At 41.3% G+C, this 17,429-nt stretch overlaps 1 long non-coding RNA gene across 1 annotated transcript; it reads right to left on the reverse strand.

Annotated features, from left to right (window-relative positions):
- Window positions 1-207: 207 nt before the first annotated feature.
- Window positions 208-4,408, reverse strand: LOC141626648 (uncharacterized). The gene is made up of 3 exons (XR_012536248.1): window positions 3,922-4,408; window positions 582-639; window positions 208-305 (listed from the first exon to the last, which is right to left on the reverse strand). It is a non-coding gene; the product is annotated as an uncharacterized LOC141626648 (long non-coding RNA).
- Between the last annotated feature and the right edge of the window lie 13,021 nt (window positions 4,409-17,429).

Here is a 17,429-nt window from a genome sequence, read left to right on the forward strand (position 1 = left end):
AGGACTTTGTTCTTGTGTGAATTCCTGCTAAAACAGACGGCAAAAGTGTAAAAACACAAGAAGCAAGATGATAAAATCTTTTCAAAGATAAAGGTTTAAAAGAAAAGGAATAGTGAAAATTTTTATTTGCAATTACAATGAGTTAAATTCGTGTCGCTCTGCTTAATATGGTTTCTCAACAGCATCATCGTCATCGTCATCGTCTTATTCGTCGTTGTCATCAGTTATCACCGCTTATCTCTTCATCATCCATATCCTCAAGCTTATCACTTCGATCGCCTTCCCTATCACTTTGATCGCTTTCCCTGTGACAATAATTCTATTGTATTAATACAAATTATCATTGTTAAACCTTAACCCTGAATAATGCAAAAGTTCACTAATATTCAACGCATTTTTCCCTCCTCTTTCCTCCACTCCTCTTCATCTTTCCCCTCCTACCGGATGATAGTTTAAACAAAAAAATATATCTTAGACATTTTCCCACTTGAGGCCAACTCTTTAACTGTATAATATTATGAATAATACATGAGGAAATGGTCTGGGTTAACATGTGAGACTGTATTGTAAATAATAGGTACCTCTTTGGATTCATTATCAAGTCCTTCAATACCTTGCCGAAGAAGACGTCATGAAAAGCTGTAAAAGAAAGACACACTATTAGCATGCAAACCTTATCATCGCTACCATGACTAAAGTCATCATATTTCCATGTTATTCAGCCTGTACTCTTAAAATTGTCAAGGATTGATGCCCCCAAAAATGAGTAAATAGGTTCTCATATGAGACGATTGATGGAAGACCACTCTAATTGAAGTGGCACTATTAGAGAATATTATATTAGAGATATTATTATTAGGAAAATATATTATCATATAATATATTATAGTTAGGATATTATACCGAGGAATATTCTTGGAGTATTCCGCAAGATAGTGTCCTATATATTGTAATCAGTTTATCAATAATATTCACCTCATTCAGTTATATCTCCCTTCTATTATTAACATGGTATCAGCTTAATCGATCCTCTCAAAACTTTCCGCTCGCTACAAAATATTGCTCAAACAACCGGCCGGAGATGGCTCTCATATACCATCTCCGGCGGGTGCACAGAGTCTTTCCGTAGAAAATAGAAACCCGTAGAAAATAGAAACCCTCTCATCTTTAGGACTTCTCGTTATATTATTTTTCAGTGAATAAAGTTGGAGCCCACATCTCTTTTTCCATCTTCATCCCCTGCCTCCATACACCATCTTCTACCAAAACCCCCATAATCCCTTTTACTCTCCAACAACAACTAGATTATAATATTAGGATAAATAATTTCTCTACTCCTCCGTTCTTCAAGTTGTCGTGCCTCCGTAAATGCCGCCGCTGCCTACGTCACGCCGCCGCACCATCGCCCTTGCTGTTGTCTATTGTTGCTTCGGCAACCTGATCTGTCATGTTGCTTCGGCAACAGCCCTTGGCCTAGCCTACCGGCTCCGATGCCCAATCTAAACTACCGCCATGTCCCATCATTGCCGTCTCTCTGTCCGCTTTGGGTTCGCCCAGCAACCATCCCTGCCTAAGGGGCCGGGTGGTATGACTTAGTCGGCCATTTACTTGAGTAAAATTTGGACGTGTGCTTTGTTTTTAGTTTAGTCGATTGTTTTTCTTTTATTTTTGTTCGTACGGATGAGTTTGCTTCGGCCCTCACAGTACCGGTTTTTCACGAGTTTACTTCGGTCCTCGTGCACCATTTGTTTTGTCGGTGTTTCACGAGCTGCTATGGCCCTCGTGCACGACGTTTTAGTTTTGTGTCTACCGAGGGTTTCGACCCTCGTGCTCGTTTAGTTTCTTCAGGTTAGTATGTGTGGCTCTTCGGCACGATCCTCGACAAATGCAAGGCACTATCTTCGGTGAACGCGTCGACAAATATCAAGTTGGCTCTATCTACAACGGCGTCAACAACTATATCTTTATTCCAGTCAAAGCGTTCGTCGACTACCGCTTTGACTGAGGGGTGTATTAGAGAATATTATATTAGAGATATTATTATTAGGAAAATATATTATCATATAATATATTATAGTTAGGATATTATACCGAGGAATATTCTTGGAGTATTCCGCAAGATAGTGTCCTATATATTGTAATCAGTTTATCAATAATATTCACCTCATTCAGTTATATCTCCCTTCTATTATTAACAGGCACTTATATATCAATTATTATTTTTATAGTTATGTGAAATTTTACCATCAGACATTAACACGAGACCGATGTACATACATGGTGGTGTAAACAAAGAATAAAAGAGTAAACCACTTATGGAGAATAAAAATTCAAGCTAACCTTAGACCTGCCAGCTCCTTTCTGCGTGATCCAGATTATAAGTTTCTCTACATCCATACCATTTATTCTTCATTCTTCTTATCACATGTTTTGTAATCTCAAGCCTACTGGTCATTAATCCGAAAGTTTAATAAGCATCTACCAGACTGATTGAAGAGGTGCTCTCTGGCCACCGAAGTTTCTGTTTCGCGAACTACTTGGACCTAGAGGTGCATGTGACGTAAAAGGAGAAACTCTTTAAAAACCACTCTTTTTTTACCTACAACATGACCAGGAATAACCATGTAGCCCACTCTCCTCCTCAACCGTTGTGTATATCTAATTTCCCTTAAACTCCCTCTAAGATGAATACACCCTCATCTTCCCTTGCTCTTCCCCTCCACACCCTTTCCTTTCCCCTAATACTCCATCCATCCTTTAAAATTGGGTCTAAACAACAATTGAGTTGGGCAGTGACAGCATATATATGCTCAAATGCTTCAATCTAAGAAATCTTCATGAAAAAACATACTTTGAAACATGCTAAGGTTAATAGGATTCTCATCAGTTTCCTCTCCTCCTTACCTTCCCCTTCCTTTTTTTCTCCTCATTCCGCTTCCCGTTACGTCGAGCCTCCTTCCATTTGCCTTCCTTTCCCTGTCCTCCATCCCCTCACATCTCCTTCTCATTACCCTTCCACTCCTTCCCCACTCCCCTTTCCCTCCTTATCCTTCCCCTACTCCCTCATTTGCCCTCATTCTCCTCCTCCTCTTTACCCTTTCCCCATCCCTACCACTATATATGACCACAACTTTTACATCTTTACTTTTATACATCTATATAAATGCTCTAAACCACAACACAATTCTTTCGGTAGACTTCAGTTATTTCACCCTTGTTCACAAACAAGCTTATCAGATCCTAACTATTCAAGTTCAAAATATTTCTACTTCATTTATCAAATACTTCCTCCATACCACACCAAAGGTAACAGTTGCTTTTTGGCACTATTCATGATCGTAGGGAATATTTGATATTATTCTTATTCTATAAGACAAAATATAGTCATGTGAGATTTTTTTAGTCATGTCATGAATGCTATAAGAATATCAAATTTTTATAATTTTTAATAATGTGTAACTAAATATATTCACGTTGCAAAATGTGCCTCGACAAGTGTGATAAAGCAACTGTTACCTTTGGTGTCGTATGGAGGGAGTAAGTGTTTTATGCCATTTGTTGTCATTAACACTTCCCTTTTCAACAGAAATTACATAAACACTAACTTAACATCCCCACATATCGTAATCAAATAATCCTTAACCCACCTATTCGAACCAACTCAGTCCACCACACATCTTTCCAACAACGACTTATTTAATTCCTCAAAATCCACTACAAATTCCTCAACAGAAATCGATCGCCCATCTACATCGTATCTTTCAACCCCATTTAGTTCTCTTTCAACAATCTTTGAAAGACATTATAAGAAGAAAAAGCTTTAACAACCAGACACCAAAGAACCAACATATTCAATTTCAAACTTAAGAAAACAAACAGCAACATAAGTTTTTCTCCATGACACATAATAATAGAACCTACCTTTATATGATTCTCAACAATCTCTTCTCATAATCCTTTCCCTTCCTTTTCCCCTGCACCTTCTTCTTTGCATTTCCTCCACCCTTCCCTTCTCTTTTCGCTTTGAAACCTGCAGATTTGAAGTATTCATACATCATAAAAGAGTAATAGTTCCATAGTAAGAAAACATTTTAGAAGCTGAAAGTTCGATTAAGCTCTATAATTGTTTTATAGATGACAACGCACGCCTAATGTCTCCTGAACACCACATATTAACCGGTGCCTTAAAATGAGGTTAGTTTGAAAATGCGCAAGGCGCACCGAGGCGCTAAGGGGCCAAGGCGAGGAGGCACAAAGCACAAAGCGAAGGCGCGTGCCTTTTGGACGAGAGGCACCCTATTCTTTTATAACAAATTTGTAATTTCCAAATAAATTTTTTGGCAATAATAGCTTTTTAGGAGTTTTCAAGTTGGCTAACATGTTAAAGAGTAAAGTTAGGAATAGTGGGGAAAAGAAATGGTGAGTGGTGAGCCGAAGTCGTATGCTCCCAAAGATAATATTTATAACACTTATGACCTTAAACTAAATATAGTATATGGTAATAAGGATCGATCAACAGAGAAGGCGATGTAATTAATGTGTAAAAAAAGTAAAGAGTACAAGTAATAATAATAATAATAATAATAATAATAATAATAATAATAATAATAATAATAATAATAATAATAGGGGGGTTTTGTTGATGATTGATAAACTAAAGACTAATTAAACAAGGAATAAGTAAATAAGATGAATTCAGATGATTAAAAGTTCTTGGGTCAACAAACATCCACTATCAACAAACTAATTGGTCATCGATTGTCTTTAACTCAATTACTCTCAAGCACTTTATTGTGGAAATTTAAGTTTCCCCTTCCTCTTAAGTTTAGTCAACTAACTCGAAACGCGATATTAGAAGACTCTAATTATTGAATAGTCTAAGCGAAGCGTCTAGATTTAATCCAATAACAACATTAACAATCCAAGGAAGCAATAAAGATAACGATCTTTAACACACGCGGTTAACGATTCGAATTATATGTCTAGTCTCTACTTCGTCCTAATAACGATGAAACACATATAAATTATTAGGGTAAAGTTTGCTACTATAGTCTAGAAATTGAACTAATCCGTATTCAATTTCTAAACATGCAATAGATTAAAGTAAACAATTACTAATTTGATCAGATTAGCAAGAGAAACAATAATCATAAAATACGAGCAAAAGACATAAACAATACATGAGAAATAAAGAAAGAAAGAAACAATCTCATAAATAATCGGAAGATAGCTTCAGTTTATCGATCCAAGAAAGGGAGGACTAGTTATTAGTATATTATTTTTATTAGTTAATATTTTTATTAGGTTAAGTACTTAGCTTTTATCTTTTAATCATGGATATTATTATTCATTCAATAAGTGTAATTGAAAAAATACTCTCTAGAACCCTAATTGCTTTTACTTAGAAATTAATAATAATACTGAAAATAGCTGAAATTAGGAAATAAGGCACGAAGCTCGACTATTTCATCTTGTCCCACGCGCGACCCGCGCGAAAGTCTGCCCAAAAACGTTGCTTGGTCTTTTTCTTCTCCTGTTGACTTGCTCTTCCTTTCTATTGTTGGCCCATTATGAAACACATCATGTGCTCATGTTTTCTTAGTGGACTTCTTGAATTTATTTGTTTGGTCTAGTTAGAATTTTGGACTCTTGTATCCTACTTAGCCTTCCGTCTTTGTTGAGCCCAAAACATGTTGTCAACATCAAATGTCTTAAATCCAACTCATCACCAAATCACTCCTATGATCCATTACTCAAAAATTCCACTTAATTATTCTCAATTATAGTCAACATTAAAGCATGAGAATTTATACAATTACTTCTCTAAAACTCCACTTATTCCACAAATACTCACTCAAAATCTATACTCTTATACAGTACTAAACCCGTCTTATCAGTGAGACTTGTCTAAAAGATATAGAAAGTCCGTACTAATTAGCCTGGTTATGTGGGCCTTGTCTAAAAGGCGCACCTAAAATGCACAGAGGCGTTTTGGCTAATGCCTCATCCAAGGTGCACTTTAAGCGCACTCAAGGCGCGCTTTTTTAAACTAAGAAAATGAGGAAGAAATTATCATCTTAATGTGGAATCATTCATTATCAACCTTGTGAGCGTGATGTACTACCTCACTACATAGTGGATTTTATACATTAACACCGAAAGGGATCGAAACAAACTCAACCAACAATAACCCTCGGCGACGCCAATATAAACTCAAATTATTATCCAATATAAAACTAAAAATTACACCTGGTAAAATTAACGGAAAGCGGCTAAACCAAATAGTTCTTGCTTAGATGGAAGATATTGTAGATTTCTAGTAATGTGATTTAAATGGAGAGCTCTTACCATAGCAACGATGCTCCGGTAAAACATTGGTTCCAAACAGCTTACGTAAAACCTGTAGTGTACAAATGACGGTTGATTGAGCTCGTTGCAAGAAACTATAAAATAAGTAGACTCCGTAAACATTCTAACTGATGTGTTCTGATGTATTATCCAGCGTATTAGATGTGATGTATCCATAACTAATCACACAAACATGTCTACACACATACACGTTAGCGTAGACTTACCAGGCGCATTCTGAATTAAAAAAGTTGGCTTGTCTTCTCCACATCAGGTATTCTAAAATAGAGGAGAGGGGGACAGTGTGAACCCCGCAATAACGGTAAGAAAAATACAATAATAAAGTGCGGAATTTTAGGAAATTTTTGAAACTTTTAAAGTTTAAAGCACGGGTTCATTAAAATTTAAAACATAAATAAAGAATGCGGAAATAAAGTTAAGTTTATACAAACGTGATAGTCAAAGATGAGGGAAAATATATCCCTCGAATGTCAAAATGATAAATGGTGAGTCTAAGCAATCCTAATAAACCGACTACTAGTCCAAGGTTTAGTTCTCGCTAGCCCACACATCTTCCCCACGTGAACATCTTCACAACCTGTCATTCATGTAAACATGAACGCCACATTCAGTGGAGAGTAACTCAAGGTTCTCCCAGCCACAAAATGTCGAAACACATATAAACAAGAACATATTAGAACATCATAAATACAACCATTTGATGCAAGCACTGAGACATGAGACTAACATTCAAAACATGCGTAGTCAATCACAGATAAGGCATATGAGACAATCCAACCAAAACGTCATAAATGATAATACAACTATAAATACGATAGAATATCATATGTTACGGACAAACAAGATTAACATCATATTACATGTGAATGGAAACCTTAGGCATGAACTTTGAAAACCAAATAGCATACAATACACGAAATGGGACTACTAACATCACACATAAAGCAAAGCATTCGGCTCAGAGGCTACCTTTAAAGCATGTCCGAGACACAAATCCTTAAGTACCTTGGCTCAGCGGTTACCTTTAAAACATGTCCAAGGCACGACCTCTAAAGTATCTGGCTCAGCGGTTACCTTTAAAACATGTCCAAATACTACAAACAAGTGCCCGACTCAGAGGTTACCTTTAAAACATGTCCGAGGCATAACATATAAAGTATCTGGCTCAGCGGTTACCCTTAAAACATGTCCAAATACTACAAACAAGTGTCCGACTCAGAGGTTACCTGTAAAACATGTCCGAGACACAACATATAAAGTATCTGGCTCAGCGGTTACCTTTAAAACATGTCCAAATACTACAAACAAGTGTCCGACTCAGAGGTTACCTTCAAAACATGTCTGAGACACAACATATAAAGTATCTGGCTCAGCGGTTACCTTTAAAACATGTCCAAATACTACAAAAAAGTGTCCGAGTCAGAGGTTACCTTTAAAACATGTCCGAGACACAACATATAAAGTATCTAGCTCAGCGGTTACCTTTAAAACATGTCCAAATACTACAAACAAGTGCCCGACACAGAGGTTACCTTTAAAACATGTCCGAGGCAACACATAAAGTATCTGGGACGGGATTACTAATGTCACATTCATACTTATGGCTAGCATCTCACCATAAGTACGGATGGGAACATCAATCTCGATGATCATATCGCAACTAGAGGGCTTATAGCTCATTTCTAGTATCCGATAGGACCAAGACTATCACAACCGAGCAAAACAAGATATTATCTAGAATACGACTCACTACAAGTAACTATTTATAATAAATATATCATACATGTATTATATTAATAAATATTCCACTTCATAATTTAACACGCCGGTTAAATGAAATATAACAAGCAATAATGAATAATTTACGAGATAAAATGTGACCAACTCAAGTGACTCATTTACGAGCCCAAAACACAAACTATACATGGCCCATTAAATGGAACATATTAACCCTAACACCATAATCATGTGAAGCCCAAGATAAGATTTATATGAAATCCAATAAGTTGCATACAACAAGCCCAAACACTTAATCATGTACAACCCAAAAGTTTAGCCATAAGAAGTCCAACCAATTACTCACATAGAGCCCAACAATTAGAATATAATGAATTCATTTAGTACAACAAAGAGAGCCCAAAAACTAAGGAGTAGTGGCCCAACTTGCATGAATATGTAAAAGAACGATATTTAACGAGTTAGGTTATATAAAATACGAGTCGAAAATTAAACAATTCGAATGAACCAAACTTGGCGCCAAAAGCACCCATTTTGGGACCAAAGTTAAGACGGAAATATAATTAAATAACAGAATTCCACAATTATAAATCATGAGAGAAAAATATACGAATGAATGATATTTAACGAATTACGTTATATAAAACACGAGACGGAAATTTAAACGTTTCGAATAACCAAATTAAATAAAGGGCAGTTTAATCAACCTCATTGGACAAGAAAATGAGTTAATGGGTAATATTAACACCCCAGCAGCTCTGTATCCGCAAGAAACCCAAATACTCAATCTTGAGTAACTTGGCTGACAACATGTCCCATCTAGCAAAAGACGCAAAAGAAAGGCAGGGAACGCATCCTTGCAAAAACTCTTCATGTTGACGGAAATTATCATACGATCCATATTATTCTTGAATATACACTGGAGACGAAAATAGGGGAGTTGGCTCAAACCCAAGCTAGAAACCCGTCAAAAAACAGCCCACGAAAATGGCTCAACAAATCCATTTTCACGGTTTAAGTTCATTTGTGACTGTCTTAAGACGAAATTTTAAGCGTGGAAAAGATAGTATTCATTCAAACAAATTACACAACATGATTACCCACTTCACCAAGAATCCAAAGGTACAAACTTTTGTTTAGGTGATTTTTACCAAGTTAATTGTATTAGGTCAATGCGGTCTTACTTGTTGGTTGCTTGATTTGATCGTTTGTTTTTTATATTTAAATTAGGAAATAAAGCACGAAATATAAATTGACACGCAAGATTTGGTGACGCGGAAAATCCAATGTGGGAACAATCGCGGGAGGGACGGTAACCTGCCAAATATTGCATTATCTTTGAATAGGAGGATGAATACAATTGATGCGTAATGTAAATCTTGCTAGCACGAGATATTGTGTATGTGTGATCTTGGATGTCCTTCGATTGCTTCCCTTGCTATTTATAGGGTAAGAACCCTAGGTGTATCCTACCATGTTTATGGAAAGGAATATAACTTCCATAATAACTCTTTCCATATCTCACTATCTCCCTCAATTCTCCTTGATCTCCCTGAATGCTCCCTGACTTCTCCCTGACTTATCTTTCCTAAACACGGATGCTTCCTTCAGCGGGCTTTGGCCTCCTTCTACACGCGCCTGCTGGCCCATTTCCCCTTTCAGCGCCCTTGCTCCCAATCGTGCGCTCCCCTTCTTCTACTCCTTCCTTTATGATCCATTACTTACTAAGTGGGCTTTCCTCATTGTGTGAATTTTAGCCCAAACAGTTTGCCCCCAATTTCTTGCGAGGTACGCTTCGAGGCGTCGAACAAGGAATTTACGTAGTTGATTATTTAAAACCCTAAGCCGTCATTTACACTTCCTCCCATGCACACTCATCATTACTCGCCGCCCTCCTCCTCATTTCTCGCGCCCCTCTCTCTCCCTTCCTTTATAATCTCAACTCCCTCCTCACTTCATTTACTCACTTCCATTATTTCCCCAAAAAACAACTCTTCCCCTTATTCTCATCTCTCCCTTTTCTCTTTTTTTCGCCGGCTTCACTGCCTCACTCCCGCCGTCCTCTTCACCAGGTATTTCTCCCTTCCCTCCTTTCTTCTCTCTATTCAATCATGGAAAAGACCCGACAAGCCTCTTCATCCTCTACCCCAGCTGACCGGAATCCAGACCTCGTCTTTCCTTCACGAAATCTTTTTACTCACCCCCATGATTGTGACTCCGCCCTGACTCCCGCCGATATTCCCCTAATCAAGGGTATGCTCGGCCTTGGTGATGGGGTTGAGATAGCCATCCCTGAACCGGGTCAAAAGGCTGATGATATCCGTCCGGGGTGGGTTTGTTTCTATTTATACCCATTTAGATACGACCTCCGTTTCCCCTTTTCGAAACTTATCCAAGACTTCATCTTTACCAACAACTTTGCTATGGCACAAATCTCGGCCACCGTTTGGAGGGTTCTCCTCTACTCTTTAGCTGCATGTCAGAACTCTGGCAATTCCATGTCTCTGGGCGATTTGGCCCATATGTATGATATCAGGTCCCTGGGGAGGGGCCAATTTTCGCTCCGGGGTTCTGGTGAGACTCCCTTCAAGCATGTGTCAAAGTCCAGAGACGAGAAATGGTTTGAGGACTTCTTCTATGTGAGGAAGGCTTCTATCCAGCCGCCTGCTAACTATAACTTCGAGAAATGGATTATTACTTCAAGTAAGTAGTTTTCCTGACGCCTGGCTTGTTCATCCCAATGCTTACTGGCTTACTCTATCGTTTTCATGCAGGTCCCTGCTACCTAACCCGCATTGGTGCCCCGATCCCTGCTCGCAACAAACTGTTCTGCATTCCTCTGAGTGAGAGGAAGTTCCCTTATCTGCTGCTTGGATATTCACCTGCTTCCTCCTCCACCCTTGCAATCAGCCCACAGCATGTCTTCCGGTAAGCTGCCTAAAGTCTTCTTTACCTACGTGCAACCTTGCTAGCTGCCAAACCCTTCCTGACACCTGAAATAATGACTGCTTGCAGGTTCAAAAGTCGACCCTTTGGAGGCTATCCTCCAGAGTGCTAAAAGAAAAAGGTCAGCTGCGAGTCCTGACGTGGCGTCTGCTTCCAAGAGGAGCGCCCCTGCTGCGTCTTTCCAGTCACCTCCTACTCATTCCAGCTCTGCTCGGACTGAACCTCTAGAGGTCAGCCCGATGTCTCGTCATCCTCCTACTCCTCCTGCCATCCCTCGTGCTTCTACTAGCGGTGGCATCATCGCCCATTTTCCAGAGGGCTTTGGAAATGTTGACAAGGTGCCATACTGGCCTGAAATTGACCAATTGCTCTTCCCTCTTCTGGTTGATGCTTTCTCGGAGTTTGGTCCCAAGGAGATGGCTGAGAACGATGTGCATAATTCTTTCATGGTGAGTATCCTTCGTCTTCCACCTGTTCTAAGTTTCTAATCTTCAATTCCTGCTAACTTTGACTTTCCTTACCCCCAGGCCCTCCAGTCTGCTCTCTATAACAGGAAGATGATCAACATAGTGCAGACCACCAGCCATGCTCCTAGCGCCAAGAACAGGGAGCTGGCTAGGCCCGTCGCTGATCTAGAGAAGCAGCACGCTGATTTGAGGGGACGGGTGGCTGAGCTGAAGGCAGATCTAGCCGACACAAAGAAGAAGCTGAAGGAAGGGGCTGATCAGCTGGCTCGTACCCAGGAGGTTTTCACCACTTTCTCTGACTCCTTGAAGCGCTCTGAGGAGAGGATCAGTGAGCTGATTACCCTGGCCTCAAACATTGTTGCCTATGCTACCTGGCGGGGAAAGATCAGCGGAATGTGTGCTGCCCTTGAGGAGCCTCCAACTCTGCAAGCTATTGAATAAGAAGAGAGGAAGTTGGAGACCCTGTACCCGGTGCAACCTGACCTGAGCATCCTGAAGCCAAAGTTGGCGAAGTGAATTCTCCTGCGCTAGCTGAGACGGCTGCTGCTGAGGATGTTGGGTTGCCTCAGGATATTGCTGACGGAGCTCAGGAAGCTGTGGTAGCTGAGGGTGTGCAAGCTGGTCCCGTACCTGAAATAAATGGTCAGCAGGAGGAGGCAGAAAAGATGCCAGATGTGGAGGTCATTAATGTGACCGACAATTAAGAAGTTTTTTTTTTATATATCAATGAACTTTTGGTAGTCTGGCCCTTTGGTGGCAGATCTGTAATATTTTGAAACACTTTTCTGGTAGCTCACCATGGTGGCGATTAAACTCTAGGGCCGTATTTTCGGCCAGATTTTTGGAATACCCCTTGCCCTAGTTTGGCAAGTTTTAATTATATGCTGTGTGTTAAATTTCGTTTTTCTTAGTTTAGGAGGTTGCCGTGTCAGCCTGTTGACTGATTTAGGCGAGTCATGTCATCATGAGGAGGTCGACTCGGACTCATTAGCCGCCGTGTCGATCTGTTTGTTGATTTAGGCATGTGCCGCATCGTAAGGAGGGGTGGCCGTGTCAACCTTAGAGGCTGATTTAGACCAGTCGTGTTAGCCTGAAAAGGCTGATTTAGACTCAGCTAGCTTCTGTATCAGCCTGATGGCTGATTTAGGCGTATGCCGCAATTTTGACTACTTAACCTTGTTCATGACGCAAGGTGTGTTCATCATATTTTAGAGCCAACAGGGGAATACTTTAGGCAAGTTTATCGTCATTCTAGGACCGATGGGACGCTGCAGGATTCTGGTAGCGCAGAGATCCCTACGTTCCATATATGTGTGCATGCATGCTGGGGTCCTGATTAATTGCGATTAGTGTGAGCTACGTCCAGGGGGTGGTATCAGGGGTAGCTGGGTAAGCGTTTTTAGCTGTCAACCAGGCTCCCTTTCGTATATTCCACAGTCCGCCTGGTAAGGGTGCTCCTAGTGTAGAAAGTAGGTTAGGCATGTTGGATTGCCATGTGCCTTGTCACCCCACTTTGGCAGTTGACAGTCCTGCTAGATACACTTTCAACGTACCATAGACATTAGGATTCAGAGTGATGTACTTAGAGAAGCCTGAAAACATAAAAGTCTATTAAAATGATGTGAAGTACCTGACGCCATCTCATGGGGTACCAGAGCAATTGTGGTCCTAGGACGCTGTCAGACCACACCATCCAATAGCAGTTTAAAATTTGAAAGAGTAAGAGACACCGGAAATGGGGATGAAATTGGTAGTATGCCTACTACCGGACTTTCTTTTATTTTAAAATAATTTGGCTTTTCATAGTACAATACTCTGTCGGCTAAAATCTACTTATTATTAAAAGTAATATCTCTTCAGGTGAAGTATGTTCCATGGGCGTTGTATGATTTGACCGTTCATAGTCATCAGTCTGTATGCACCATGGCCAACAACTCCTTCTACCTGGTATGGTCCTTCCCATTTGTAGGCGATTTTAGTATTCTGGAACACTTCACGGAGAACCAGGTCTCCTACCTCCAGGAGCCTGACTTTCACATTCTTGTTGTAACTCCGGCCACCGATCGCAGAGTAGGGCTAGACGTATTTTTGCACTTGCTCACGGCTCGCCTCATCGTATCCAGCGCCCGACCATCTCTCGCCTTGTTCAGTTCCTTGTCATACATCCATACCGTGAGTGGGAACAGAACCTCGACGGAATGATCGCTTCCGCACCAAACACCAGTGAAGGGTGTTTAGCTTTGTTGTTATCTTTGGCGTCGTTCTATCCGACCATAACACCGGTGGCAATTCATCCGCCCACTTTCCTCCTAACTCCCGTAACCTCCTTCTCGATTATCCATGATAATTTTGTTCTTTGGAATCGGCTTGCCCATTAGACTTTGGAGTCCTGGGTGCTGATTTTTTCAAGGTGATGTTCCATCTGGCGCAGTATCCCTCAGCATCGTTGGAGATGAATTGTAAGCCATTGTCACATATGATCTCTGATGGGATACCAAACCGCAGATGATATGCGTTTTGTGAAAGAGATGACTTGTTTGTCCTTCACTTCGTGAATGCTTCGCCTCTATCCACTTGGAGAAGTAATCTGTCATCGCCAAAGCATCCATATCCTATTCCCGTGGCTCTTGGTAGGGGGCCTACTATGTCCATACCCCATGTCATGAACGGCCAGGGAGAAATGATAGGTGTAAGGGCTCACCGGGTGATGGATCATTGGTCCGAGCGCTGGCAGCGTCACACTTGCGTGCGTATTCTCGCCGCATCTCGCTATCATTGTGGGCTAGAAGTATCCTCGCCTAAGAGCTTTATTTCTGACTCTGCCCCCCGCATGGTTTTCACATTCACCATTGTGGGAGAGCATGTAACACGATCTGTGCTTCCTCCTTGTCCAGGCATCGTAAGTAGGGACCGCCGGTGACTTCTCGAAGAGTGTATCATCAATTAGTATAAATCTGGAGGCCTTCACTCTGAAAGCTCTTACTTCCTTCTTGTCATCTGGCAGCTTGCTATGACGCATCCAGTCTAGGTAGGGTGTGCGTCAATCCCACTCATCTACGTACCTGTATAGCTGGTTGGTCAAGCAGCTGAGAGTCTTCCCCGGCCTCCGTAGCTGTCTGAACTCCCACTTCGTCCTGCTGGTCCTCCAGTTCTCCTCTGTCTATTTCATCTGTCTTCTGGATAAAAGGTTCCAGCATGTGTGCGATGAGAATGTTGGATAGTTCTGTCGGCTTGAACGTTGCCCCCAGAGTTGCTAAGACATCTGCTTCCACATTCGATCTCTCGGGAATGCGCGAGCTTGCACGTTTTGAATTTTTGCTTTAACTCCTTTGCTACCTTTAAGTATGCAATCATCTTTGAATCTCTGGCTATAAACTCGTCATTTACGTGGTTAACTATTAGCAGAGAGTCACTGGATATGTGCAGGTGTCTGACTCCTAATTCCAGAGCTAGCTGCATTCCTAGTATCAAAGCCTCGTATTCTGTTTTATTATTGGTTGCCTTGAATTCACATCTTACTTCTTGTGCTATCAAATCCCCCTGTGGTGATCGCAGGATTAACCCTATACATGCCCCCCTTTGATTGGAGGCTCCGTCGATGTGCATCTGCCAGATCTCCACGTCCCTGTTTCCCTCTAGGGTGAGGATTTCCTCATCTGCCAGATTTTGGATGGTTGGACTGAAGTCTGAGACAAAGTCTGCTAATGCTTGCGACTTGATTGCTGTTCTAGGGTCATACTGGATATCATACCCACTAAGGTGTACGAGACCATTTTGACATTACGCCTAATGGTTTAGGTTTTTCTGATGAGACTTGGCGGGTAGTTGGTCACAACATGTATGGTGTGGGACTCAAAATAGGGGCGCAGCTTATAAGATGATATCACCAGAGCTAGTACTAGTTTTTCGAGAAATGTGTATCTGATCTCTGCTGCCAGCAGAGACTTGCTTACATAGAATACTGGCCTCTGTTCCTTCTCTTGCTCTCTGACTAGAACAACACTCACTGCCACCTCTGTGACGGCTAGATAGAGGAACAGTGGTTCTCCTGGTCCCGGTTTTGACAGCAGTGGTGGGTTGCTGAGGTAGTGTTTCAGCTCTTTGAATGTTTGCTCGTGGTCTGCTGTCCACTCGAACTTTTGGCTCTTCCTTAGTATGTCGTATAATAACCTGCACTTATATGTGGATCTTGAAATGAACCTGCTCAGGGCTGCTACTTTGCCAGCTAGTCTTTGAACGTCCTTAACCTTTTCTGGTGACTCCAATTGCAAAACAGCCTTGATCTGCTCGATGTTGGCTTTTATCCCTCTTTGTGTTACAATGTAGCCTAAGAATTTGCCAAAGGATACCCCGAAGGTGCATTTAGATGGATTTAGCTTCATTTTGTATTCCCTCAGTCTTGAATGTTTCGCTGGTGTCGATATGATCTTTGGCTTTCTCTGATTTCACCACCATATCATCGATGTATACTTTCATACTTCTTCCTATCTGCTCTTTAAATATGCGGTTGACCAGCCTCTGATATGTGGAGCCTGCATTCTTTAGGACGAATGGCATGACGTTGTAACAATATATTCCTCTTTCAGACATGAATTCCGTCTTCTCCTGATCTGCAGGATCCATTTTGATTTGATTGTAACCACTCCATGCGTCCAGAAATGTCAGCATCTCATGTCCAACTGTCGCATCCACCATTGCATCGATATGAGGCAGTGGGAAGGGATCTTTAGGGCATGCTTTGTTGAGGCCGGTGAAGTCCACGCATACTCTCCACTTTCCATTCTTCTTAGGCATTACCACCACGTTGGACAACCACTCTAAATATGTTACCTCTCTTATTTTCTTCGCTGCCATAAGGCTATCTACCTCTTGATTAATTACCTTATTTCTTTCTGCTGAAAACTTCCTTCTTCTCTGCTGGATGGGTTTACACTTTGGATCCACACTGAGTTTATGCGTTATGATGGATGGGTCTATCCCTATCATGTCGTCGTGCGACCATGCGAAACAGTCCATGTTATCTTGCAGAAATTTGATTAGTTGTTGTCTCAATCTTCCTGTGCATCCAGCTCCAATTAGCACAGTTCTCTCTGGGTGCAGCTTGTCCAGGTTGATATGATCTAGTTCTTCAGCAGGGGGCTCAATGTACCCATCCTGGACAGGCTGCTTCTGTAATTGCTATGCGGGAGGGCTGGTAGTGCACTTTAGTGCCTTCTTGTAGAAGCCTCTAGCTTCCTTCTGATCTCCTCGTATTGTCTCTACCTCCCATTGTATGGGGAACTTTATGCACTGATGGTACGTTGAAGGGATTGCTCTCATCTGATATAGCCACGGCCTTCCCAGGATGACATTGTAGGTAGAGGGTCCGTCTATGACCAGGTATCTGACTTGCTTGTTGACCCCTCCCACATAGGTTGGGATGACTATCTCGCCCAGTGAGTTGGCTGTTTCCCCACTGAAGCCTACCAGCGGGATAGTTGTTTTTTTGTAGATCCTTCTCGCTGAATCCCATGTTTTCTATAGTTTTTAACATAATCAGGTTGACCGAGCTGCATGTATCTACCAAGACCTTTCTAACTGTGCAGTTTGCCATTGACAAGGTGATAATGAGTGCGTCGTGATGTTCCTGTTCGTCATATGTGTCTCCTTCATCAAAGGTGACAGCTGGTAAATCACTGTGAGAAATTCTGCAAGAATTTGCTGGTCTATCTCCTTTGGTCTCGGTGGCATGTCTTTTAGGTGCTGAGTACGTCAGCCCACTTAGGTCTGAGCCGCCTGTTATCACGTTTATTATCTTGGTGCATGTGGGTGGATTTGCAGGTTTCGCGGAGCCTATTTTATCCTGCTGTTTGCCCCCACGTGGTAATAGGTGGCTCAGCTCACCTTGCTCATACATGCGCTTGATCTCTC

This window comes from Silene latifolia, chromosome Y (assembly GCF_048544455.1).
Source record: "Silene latifolia isolate original U9 population chromosome Y, ASM4854445v1, whole genome shotgun sequence".
NCBI lineage: Eukaryota > Viridiplantae > Streptophyta > Magnoliopsida > Caryophyllales > Caryophyllaceae > Silene > Silene latifolia.